The following is a 12,118-nucleotide window of genomic DNA, read 5'->3' on the forward strand; positions in this document are numbered from 1 at the left end:
TCAGATGGTTTGGAGGTGTCTCTCCTACCACTGCAAAGGGGATGCTGTGCCTTGCTGGGGTCTAGAGTTTAGTTGGATCACTGTGCAAATGACATCAACTACTGCTTCCAAGACCTTAGTTGCAGCAGGATATCTCTCCTTTCATAGAGCTTTAGGATGGCTCCTCAAAATGTGCCACAAGAAACCACTTGCCTGACAGTGTAGGCATGTTAAACTACACACAAAGCTAAAGTTTACATGTTCACAAACTCACTGATTTAGAAGTACAGTGTCTGTTTTTTTATTTCAGAAAATAATATAAGATGTTTTCAAGCAGTCAAACAGAAAATAAAATATGTGGTAATTTTCAGAATTTTCTCTTCAGCTTATTTTGTTTAGGTGTACTGAGCTATGATACTTAGCAAAAAAATTACCAAAATAAACACTGTAATGAAAATCCACAAAGACTGATGACACTTTATTTTTTTTGACAGGGATTGTAGTCTGTCCTTGCTTAGAACACGCCAAGGACTCACTATTTCATGTTCCGCCACTGAATGTTTGCATTGGATGTAAATCGTGTGCAGCCAGTGTGAATGTCAGTTTCTGTGGATGTCCTTCCTTCGAGGCAAGCAGTGCTGGAAACTTCAGGCAGAGGGTTAGTTGTTGCAGAAGAAGGTGATTTGTGTGAGCTATACCCTGAAGTTTGAGCCCTTTAATTAGGAAAAGTAAGCTGAAGTGGAACTGCATTGCATGACTAAGTACAGACTGACCCTTTACCCCAACTTCCTATAAAATCGCCTTGAGAGAACTTCAGCATTGAGGCAAATTAAATGCAAATTTATAACATGAATATATTACTTTCAGCTACATTCAAGCAAAGTGTTGTATTATTTTTCATTTTCATGTCCTGTTTATCACATAATATTTGTGACAAACAAGAGAATGGGAGAGTGAGGGAGTAGGGTGAATTAAAGAATGTAGCAAGAGAGAGCCCCTTTAAATGGACCACCCTGGGAATTTCATCCAAGGAATATTATTCAGTAGATATCTAAACACACATTTACCAAAAGGCACTCAGATTCGTTCAGGAAACTTGTTCATCTCAAAAAGGTTTATTTAAATAGAACTGGTTATCAGTAGTTGTTGACAATTAACTTACAATACTGGAGTTAACAGCTAAATTAAAATTTAAAAAGGGCTTAATGAATATGCTCCAACAGGACCAGCAATTTGTTTTGGCAACCGGAATGGCAGCTACCAATCTCTACACCACCCTGACCAATGTCCCGACCCATAGCTTGATGCAGATGTAGCGGGCCCTGTCTGTACAACAGGACAGCTTGTTAGGGACTATTTCCTTATATGGGCAATAAGCCACATTGGTAACAGCTGAGCAAGTAAGTGCAGGTGGTTATAATGGGCGGAAAATGAGAAGCGCAGGGAATCCACTTCTTCTGAGTGGATGGTGAAACAGCACTGTGTGGATTAACCCTGCTGAGGTAGGTGTTTAACTGTTAGTAGTCATGGCGGTACTTCACTGGTTTGGGTTTGAAGAGTAGGATTTTAACAGGTTGCATCAAGGTCCTGGCTTTTGACCACTGTCATCAGTCGTAGTGCCTGGGAGAAATCAGGTGGAGGAGGAAATTGTTACTTATCCCAAACTGGGGGTAGGGTTTTTTTTTTTTTTTTTTTTTCCCTGTTCTTGGTTTATGTGTGTGCATGGTGTAGGGGAGCACCTAGGTAATGTGGTGGTTTTTGTGCGTGCGTCTTATTTTTGAGGGGTCTAGACTAAGCAGTTTCCAATGGTGGATCTATAAGAGTTCACTGATCTAACATTCTCTTCCTCTTACAGATCACCCAGAGCCAGCACAAGTTGAATCCATTTTTATCTTGATTTTGTTAAAATTGTTGAATGACTGTTTATGATATCTTTTGCTTCTGAAGGCCATGTCTCTGCTCTTCTATCATTACACCTTGTAAAGATCCTTCCTAAAGGCCTGGAGGTTTAGGGTAGAAATGGAGTTAACCAAGGTGCCTGTGGCCACACAGAAGCAAGGACAGTCTTCGTGTGAGGCAGATTTGTACGCCTGACCACATCAGAGAAATTAGCTTACTGCTGCTTGCGACCTGAGATCAAAAAATCTATTCTACTTGTGTTACTTTGCACTTTTTTTTTTTTTTTTTTTTTTTTTTTTTTTTTTTTTTTTTTTTTTTTTTTTTGTTACGTTTGGTTTCAGATAATCCTTATGAGTAGTCTGTCTTCCACTGCTGGGAACAGTGGTCAAAGGGAGTGAGAAGCTACTCAGAAAGTGGCTACCACAAGTTCAAAATTTACCATCTGAAACATTTTCTAACTCAAAACTTTTAAAGATGGTCTGAACAAGAGCTTGGGTGATCTGGTCCAAATGAAATGACCATATTGGGTGAATTGTTGGCTCTATAACTGCATCCTGTATAGCAGGATGGGAAACTCTGAGTCTTTAAACAAGAATAAAGTGGTTTTAGTGGTTCACCGCTGTGCACCTACATGCCCGATATTTGCTTCTTGTGTGGAGATGTCAAACTCGGATTTTTTTTTTTTTTTTTTTTTTTTTTCCCTTCAAAAAAACAAGTTTAATCATTTGGAGTGTGTTCTTCTTGGATCTTAACTATTGTGTTAAGATTAAATGTCATGGTTTATGTTCTGCTAGGGAAACATGTTCTGCTAGTTCTAGTGATTGCTTCCTCAATTAGGTTCATTCATTCCACCTGGGTTTTCTGGACTGCTCCCTACCATCGCCTGTGCTCCACCCTATTTAAACACTCTACTTTCCTGCCAGATTATTGACAGCCTTGTGTCAAGTTGAGATCCTTGTCCCAGGATTACTCTTGCATTGCCTTTCCATGATGAATCTTCCTCACCTTGTAATTATCTGGACACCAACCCCTGCCTTAATCTGACTACCCATTCTTGCCTTCCCATTTGGATAAGTATCCTGACCTCTACCTCTCCGTGTATGACCATTACCTGTTATGAGCATACATCTAGATGTTCGATTTAAGCTGTCAAATTATTTTCAAGTGTGTTTTTCAAATCCCAGAGCCAAGCTGTTCCTGTCCCCACATGACCAGACTGCCTTTCCAGGATCTTTTTACCAACCACCATCCTATCATTCCTTACAATAAACCAATCTGTTAAACATTTACACGTGTGTGTGGGTGGATTTCTGGGTCCTCAGGGTTATCCATTACAACAAAATGGAATTTTCATTTTTACTGGGTAACTGATGCATGTTAATTGTCAGTACAGATTGTAATTAAATGTAAATTCAATTAAATATTTAAAGCATCCTCTGCCACAAGTTTGGACGAGAAGCTGTCTAAAGGCCCATTTATGCTCAATGCAGAAGATTGATACACAGACGGACTGACAGTTTCGTTCGTCTCCTGCATCAGTTACGCACGTAATTTGGTCTGTTTTTAGGGAGCTTAGCTGTCGCTTGACACAGAAGACGGAGCAATACCACCAGAAATGGCGGGGGCAATGCTGAGTATTTGGTGTCATCAAAGGTATTCACCCAGAGTGTAATAGAAACCTGGATGGCCACTGGGGCTAAACTGCACTCTTATTAAAATGAATCCATTATGCTCATTACATTCTAAATGCAGCTGTACTCATGCCGGTAACATTTGTTTTTATGGCAGCTTTCACGTTAACCCCAAAGTACTTCACAGAGCACATCAAATTCACTAACAAAGTACACAAAATAAAATACTTAAACAATATATAATATAAAGCAATATATAATATAGAGAGCCTAGGTCTAACTAAAAGCTTGGAATAAAAATTCCTTCAGCTGCTTTTTCAGAATATCCAGAGTCCAATTTCCGCTAAGGCAGAGCATTCCACAGTCTGGGAGCTACTGCTTGGGAGAATCAGTCTCCTCACATCCTAAAGAGAATGTGAGGGACCATTTAAAGATTCTGATCAGATGACCTCAGACTGAAAAAGGACTTGTATGGCTGAAGCAGATTAGCATTAAAAAGAGGAGCCTGACCTTGAAGAGCTCTTAATGTTAAAACCACGACTTAAATGGATACTAAAATCATGTAACCAGTGAAGTGACTTTAAAACATGGATTGTATTATCTTTTTTCTGTTTGAGAGACTCAGAAGTTTTACAGCAGAGTTCTGGCCCACCTGTAAACGGGCTAGCTCTTTCTTACTGAGACAAGTTAGCAGGCTTTTACAGTAATCTAATCTTGATGAGATAAAAGCATGTATTATCTAGTTCACTTGTTGACCCCATTGTTCTGAGTTATGCAATTTAAAAAGGCAGTTTCTTCTTAAATTTTTTGAAAATTTATTATTTAAGAGACAGTGTTTCTTTGACAATTACATCTAGGCTTTTGAGACTGGGATTATGTGTGGCTCCTATATCACCCAGTTGGTGTTTAATGTCAGGGATGGCATTGTGCAATTAATAAAGATTCAGCTTTTCAGTTTTGTCTGAGTTCACCTGAAGATGATCGCTGCCCAGCCACTGCTTAATGTTCAACTGGCAGTTTAATGAGGACAGTTATTTGTGTATCGCCAGCATAAAGATGATCGGAAACAATTTCCAGAGATACTGATATATTTTCTGTATGTTTGTTTAGTTTTACAGTTGTCCTAAGTAATGGTTTCTAATCAGATTCAGTCTCAGATCTACAGAGTTGTTGCAGCAGGCTAGACCATGCCACACATGCAAGCGACAGCACAATATATTCAGTTCAATTCAATTCAGTTCAATTCAGCTTTATTTGTATAGTGCCCCTTCACAACAATGTCACATCAGAGCACTTTAGAGACAAATCAATTTGAGCCAATGATACATAATAAATAATAGCCTAGTTGAAGGGGCCCTACTATTGTACTTTGACTTTTCTGAGCTTTTTACAGTGTTATAGTGTTGAATACTCATCAGACAAGTGAGCAGCTCAGTTTTCTCTTTTTTTTTTATCCAGTAAATGAATGTATGAGTTTTCCAGTGTGTCTCCACATGTAGTTGCGAAGGCGCTGAAAACAATAGGCTACCTCCACGGCAACTCTGTCCAGGCGTATGCACAAAATTTGGAAAAACGGGAAACAACAACACCAGCGGTACAGAATAAAATGATGAGGTAGAGAATCTGCTGCCAACATTTACCAAAAGAAAATGCAAAAAGTAAGAGTGGGATGCAGACTGGAGGCTGGAGGTCTAGAAGTTATGCAACACTTAATAAACACACAAGAGGTGGATTTCCTTTATTTATTTATTCTTACACAATGCTTTTTTATTGTTGTCCTAATTTCTGTCCAGATGGTCTTTACTTCCCACAACTCCTTGGCCACCTCGTTAATAGCGGTGATTGTGTCCCTCTGCACCGTCCACCCAGCTGGAGCACCCAGCAACTAGAAAGAAATATTATTTAACACTAAATAAACTGCTACCAATCTCTGATGTATCTGTACATATTTATCCATCATGGAAATGATATGATGAATATGTATTATAGGTGTCCACCTCATCATCTATAGCCACATGTGTGTGGATATGGGTGTGGAAAGGCGTTCCCTCACGTGTGCCCGCTTTATAGTTGAGCCTGATTTATAAACAGAAACAGGCATGCGCACTCTTTTATAAATCTGAAAGTTGAAGCGCACCACATTTCCTTCTTGCACCGCAGACGCCACCTGTAGTTTGCTTTGGGGTAGGAGTTAGCACTATCTGGTGGTGCTTCTAAGGTCTGCTGAAGTTCCTGGTGGCCATATGAAATTAATAAATTATTGAACCTTTTGAACGTCTCAGCGTTGTCCACTGCCCAGGAGGATCACAAACCGTGTCAGGCTGGGCCCTAGCCTGACCTGCTGGGTCTCTGCCCGGCGTGACGTGTGCATTGTTGAGGATCCAGTACCTTTGAGGATTCCACTCAAGGTACTTTCTGAGTTTTAGGAGATACTTTCAACTGGTGGAGGGTATGTTTCAACAAATACTTAATCATACACTAACAAATCAGATGAAACATGCACACAAAGCAACAAGCAGATGTGCCCTTTTGCATTCGTAATCCATCTGAAACTCAATCCAACAACAAAGTGTTTGGTGGATTTATCAGAGCTTACAAGTAGAAAAACACAGCTTTAGTACCTACATAGCAACAGTGAACAAGCTGTTTGAGACAGTCTCACCTAGTTCGAATCTTACATCCAATCCTGACAACTGCAAGACTCATGTAGTGCTGGCGAACTGTTAATGTAGGGGACTTACATTATGGACCTCTGATAGATTTTGTAAGGTGTCATCATAATTGACAATGTGCCATGTAACAGACGGTCCTGTGGATTTTCAGTGCACTATTCATCTGGTGTTATTTATTCAAGTGTTATGACTCTCAAAGGCTTTCAAAAACAAGATTTTCTTGCATGAGTCTAATTCTTAAAGACTATTTCAAGCATTTGATTTGTCCTCATTTGTATGAAGACAATCACACAGTAATAAACTGGACATGAAAATAAAAAATAATACATTGGATTCTTAGAACAGTGTGGTAGTTAAAGTAACAGTCATGATGAAAAATGTAATAAGAATAAATAAATACAGTAACTAAAGCATTTGATTTGCTCCAATGCTCATGTTTCTATGTCCTTTCAGGACAACCGTAAAGGCAGCTGGGGCAAGTCAGATTAGAAGGCCTGTGCTCAAAGAGTCTGTGTAAAATTGCTGTTCCACTTCACCATACTATTCCTTTTGAATGGCTCAGACTTCAGCATAGACTCGACACAAATCATCTTTCTCGGTCATGACTGACTTCTGTTTCCAAGCTTGCTTGTGTCTGAAGTACACATACTGCACAGCTGTGCTAGCAAGAGTAAATGTGTTTATATTTTCTTTGAATGGTTAGAAAGTCCCTCTTTATGATCCAGTTGTATTTCAACTGTTTTTTAAATTTACTTATTTATTACGAGAAAACATTTGCTGGCAGATGTTTGCAAAATGTCATCAGCCATGTCTCTTGAAATGCTTTTAGAATATTTTGGATACTAGTTAGCTAATTGCAGCCTAAACAGAAAAATACTGACCACCAAACAGATTGTACTAAAACTGAATTGGTAGAGATTTTGATAATCCTGTGACCCTTTGTTTCCACCTTTCCTTAACAGTTGACTGCTTTTGTTCAGACCAAAAGGTTCCAAAAGTTGTATTTTCTGTAGTGCTATTTGCCAAAAGTTAACAAGTTTATACACCAAACTATGATAGTTCTTACCTGCAAGACATTTTTGCAGCATTGAAGCTTACACCACAAAAGCTTCAAACAGACATTACTCTATGATCTGTTTATTTCTTCTCTAATAAATATCGTCTAGTGTTAAATTGACATTTCTCAAGAGTAATTAGCACACATGGCCAAGTTACTGAAGGTTTTGCTACTTTGCTGGCATGATAGTATGTTACCATGTTCACCTGTGTTTGGGCTCAGTGACATGTAGTCTTAATTATTCTGTCCCAAATATGTTTAAAATGAGCTCCAATTAAGAAATAATTGCTGTGCTGTTGAGCAGTGACAGGATGCTAATGAAAATTCCTGGCTTTTGATGGGAGTGGAAGATTGGTTTTAAAATTAGGCTGCCTCGCCACTTTTACTTTTTGTGGATGAGCAAATTAGACAGCGTGGGTCTGGTTGAGGAAAGTCCCAGCTAATTACTTTCAAATCCCAGTGAAATCCATTTGTGGCAATAATTGTCCTGTGATTGTCTTTCTGCATTCTCAGCTCACACAGCTGCTAGCAATTTTCACTGGAATCTTTCACAGAATGTGGTGTACAGCTCTGATGGGTATTGGGATGCTGGCTCATCACAACAGCACTCAGCCTGACTGTATTTTTGTCATGTAAGCCTAAACAGACTGTTTAGATTGAAAAAATAATATTGGATGTACTAGTTAAAAGTTTAAGTTTAACTAAACATACTAATTAATAAATAGGGGTGTCCTAACTTTTGCTTATACTGATGGAGCTAATGCAAGCTGTTCACATGCAATGAGGAGCAAAAGCTGCCAGTCTTGGTACACATTATTAATTAAACTGTCTTCTAAGTATAAGCAGCCACATATTCAGTACTCAGAATTTACTCATTTGCAAAAAAAAAAAAAAAAAAAAAAAAAAAGCTTATTTAAATGGATTCCCAAAATTTTCACACCGACAGAGACGCAATTAAAATGATTTGCGAGCATAAACAGCCTAAGCCCACACATATAGTCAAATATAATCAATAGGCCATAAATCATTATACACTACAGTTTAAAATAATGATAAATACAAACAAAGATCTGTGTTTGCAAACAAACTCATACCTATATTCACTCTCGGAGTGAATATAGCTATAGGCTACTAATTTTCTCTTCTGGACGCTGTAAAAAGTGGCTTCATATTACAGAACCTTGACCACAATAATGCTTAGCTAATGCAAGTAAACACAGACATTTAGTGGTTTGTAAAGTTTTATTCACTGTTTTTGAATTTTCAGGTGCACAAAGTAAAGAATTGTGACTTTAGGTTACCAGACATTGCCTATTATCCAAATTAAAAACAAATTAAACAAATTAAACATAAAATATTGGCAAATATATGCTACTTATTGAGCATTTTATTCATACCTCATCCAGAGTCGGATGAACAATGGTGAGGCTATTAACTGCCTCCATGATCCTCTTCCATGTAACTTTTCTGTGCACTCCTTTGTCTATTGTTTTTAGGGTACCAAATAGCACCTCTTTCTACTTTTCTACTTCACAAAAAAGTGAAGCTTTTTGATCTCAACCTCCAAAATGTTTCTTTTTTTGGCAGAATGTTTCCTCTCTATGGTTTGACCTCACTGGGCAAGGCGTCTTGACCTTGGATAATTAAGGGCATAACATGTAAATGACAATGGATTTCAGCCACCATATTTATTTATCATGCCCGATCATTCCTATGCTGGAATCAGTCAGATCAGAATGTTTTATAAATCACTCATAAATCCAATTGTAAGATCATTCCTGCAATCAGATGTGCACTCATTTCCATGTTCGTTTGATAAATGAGGGCCAGAGTCTCCATCCTGAACATTGACTGGGAGCTGATTCCACAGGAGAGGAGCCTGATAACTGAAGGCCCTGCCTCCCCATCTACTTCCAGAACATGGAGAACCAAAAGTTCTGACTGTTCTCCCACTGTTTGAGAACAGAGTGTTCTTTTGGGGCAGAATAGAACTAGGTGTTTTTAAGGTATAATGGAGCAAGATTGCTTAAAGCTTTAAATGTGAGTAGTAAAACTTTAAATTTGATCCAGGAACTCACAGGAGGCCGTTGTAGAGAAGCCAGGACTGTGTTCTCTCCTACCAGTCTTGATCAGAACCTTCGCAGCAGCATTTTGGATCAACTGCAGCCTGTTTAGAGCGGCTTTAGGACATCGGTCTAATCTGGAACTAACAAATGCATGGATTTTTTCTGTGAGACAGAATCTTCCGGATATTTGCTTTATTACGAAGATGAAAGAAAGCACTTTTAGCAACCTGTTTTATATTTAAGTTAAAGGACATATTCTGGTAAAAAAAAAAAAATAAATAACATTAATGTTTCTCATTGTTTTGCTAGGAATCAAAGTGAGACCATCCACAGAAACTAGATGATTTAACACTCAGTTCCTGAGGTTCTCAGGTCCAAACACAGCAATCTCAGTTTTGTCAGAGTTTAATGACAGGAAGTTTGTGGTCATTCAGTTCTTTATATCAATAAAACACCCTTGTGGTCTAGTTAGCTTAATAGTCTCATCTGATTTCATGGATAGGTATAGCTGAGTATCATCTGCATAACAGTGAAAGTTGATGTCATATTGCCTAATGAATTGACCCAGTTGAAGTATAAGATGAAGAGTAATGGTTCAAGTACTGAACCCTGTGGAACACCGTACTTGACTCTGCTGTCAGAAGAGGACTTATGTGCATTGACAAACAGGAGCCTAATAGCTAGGTAAGACTTAAACCAGGCTAGTGGGGTTCTGTAAGTTCAATGACATTTTGAAACCTTTGCAATAAAATGTTAAGGTCAGTTGTGTCAAATGCAGAACTGAGGTTCAATAAAATGAGTATAGACAAGTCTACTGTCAGAGGACAAAAGCAAATAACTAGTGATTTTCACCAGAGTGGCTTCAATGCTATTGTATGACCTAAACTCACAACGAAACTTTTGAACAGATCATTTCTATGCGAATGGTTGAATAATTGATTGGCAACAATTTTTGCTAGAATTGTAGAAATGAAAGGAAGCTTGGATATAGGTCTGTAGTTAGCAAAGACTCCAGGATCAAGACTGGGTTTTTTTTAAGAAAAGGTTTAATTGCAGCAACCTTAAAGGCCTGGGGCACATAGCCAGCTGATTAGGATAGATTGAAAACATCTAACAAGGTACTGGTAATTAAGGAAACAATTTCTTTAAATAATCTAGTTGAAGTAGGACCTAGAAGATATGTTGAGGGTTTAAGAAGTGGCAATTGTTTCTGCTAGTTTTGAGAGCTGAATTGAACGGAAACAGTCCAGGCTTAGATCAGGTTCAGTGGTCATGTCCAGGACTAATTGACTACATGACCCATCAGAAGGAGAATGAAGACTGGAGCCATGGATTTTGCCTCTAATCAAGTCTATTTTGTTCATGATAAAATTTATAAAATTATTATGGCAAAGTGATAAAGGAATATGAGCTTCAACAGAGCTGTGATTCCTTGTCAGCCTGGCTACTGTGCAGACAAGAAACTTTGAGCTGCTATTGTTCTACTCAGTTAATGTGGAATTAAAGCTATTTTAGCTCTGCACTCTTATGTGTTAAAAGTCTGACTTTGAAGGGTATGTAATATTCTTCCAGCTTATTCAACTTCCATAATCATTCTAGTTTTCTTGTGGTCTGCTTTAAGAAATGGAGGTTGCAACTGAACCAGGGAGCAAGTCTTTTAATACATTTCAGAAACATTTTTTCTCCAATTTTAGATATTTTATTCAGTTTATTCCTGCATCTTTAACAATCTTTGGGTTTTCAGAGATGAGCTTGGATGCACATGTAAGACATCTGACATTTCTTCCAAATGTCAACCTATGAAGCAGTTTGCTGTCAAAAGCGGGACATGAACTTCTGCTTCATCGACTAACAGAGACTCCAGGGGATGAGTTAAGCCAATTCTCCCCTTCCAGCATCCATATTTGCAGCTGATGCTGTATACATGATGTGTACCTGGCCCCAACCTTGCATTAGAATAAGCTGGTATAGACAATGGATGGAAGGGTGGATGCGTACCTGGATAGATATTTTATATTTGTTGTGCCCTCTGAAATGTTTTGCTCAGTCTTCTTATTTCAGGGGATGATAACATATTTTTAAACATCTGAAAAGAAATAAAATGGTTTTGCAAAATGCACATTTGTCATAATGTGCATATTGAATGTGCAACACATAACGAACATAATGAACATCACTAATGACTGGGAGAATATTGTTTTCTGCTAATGCTATCATCTATTTCCAACAGACTATGTTTATTATGTAAACAGTAGCTTGATGTCTGTGAAAACAAGTGTGTCATCTATTACATGTTAAGAGTTGAAATTCTAATTAAAGTAGTTTGAGGCAGTGCTGATAATGTATGAGAATCACAAAGCAGCAGAACTTTCACAATTGCTATTTCAGGTCCAAGGTCTTGAAAGTTTAATTTAATAGCAGCCATGAAGTCATCACATGCATGTTTAAGTTTTTTAAGTTAAGGTGAAGACATGAAGAATTGAAAAAGAAAAAGACACAGACATGATTAGACAAGACTCCCCTGCATCCTTCTTCCAGTTTTGTGCGTAAACAATCAAGTGAGCAATCAAAAGAACGTGTAATCTGTGTGGGTGTCTGTTTCGTTTTTACATGACAGCAGTGAGTGTTTAAGGGGCTGATTTCATTACTCTGACTGACTTACATAGCCTCATTTTACTGAGAGCTGCTTGTGAGGCTAATCATATTCATTAAAAGGTGTTTTTTTTTTTTATTTTGTTTATCACACAAGTTTAACATCTATCCAAACATGTACCATTAAAAACATTAAGTATGCATTAGGTTTTAAAGCACAAG

At 38.1% G+C, this 12,118-nt stretch overlaps 1 long non-coding RNA gene across 1 annotated transcript; it reads left to right on the forward strand.

The window, feature by feature from the left end:
• The first annotated feature begins 2,816 nt into the window (after positions 1–2,816).
• Positions 2,817–3,167, forward strand: LOC121628150. The gene is made up of 2 exons (XR_006008107.1): positions 2,817–2,976; positions 3,063–3,167. It is a non-coding gene; the product is annotated as an uncharacterized LOC121628150 (long non-coding RNA).
• The last annotated feature ends 8,951 nt before the right edge of the window (positions 3,168–12,118 follow it).

Source organism: Melanotaenia boesemani, chromosome 17 (genome assembly GCF_017639745.1).
Source record: "Melanotaenia boesemani isolate fMelBoe1 chromosome 17, fMelBoe1.pri, whole genome shotgun sequence".
NCBI lineage: Eukaryota > Metazoa > Chordata > Actinopteri > Atheriniformes > Melanotaeniidae > Melanotaenia > Melanotaenia boesemani.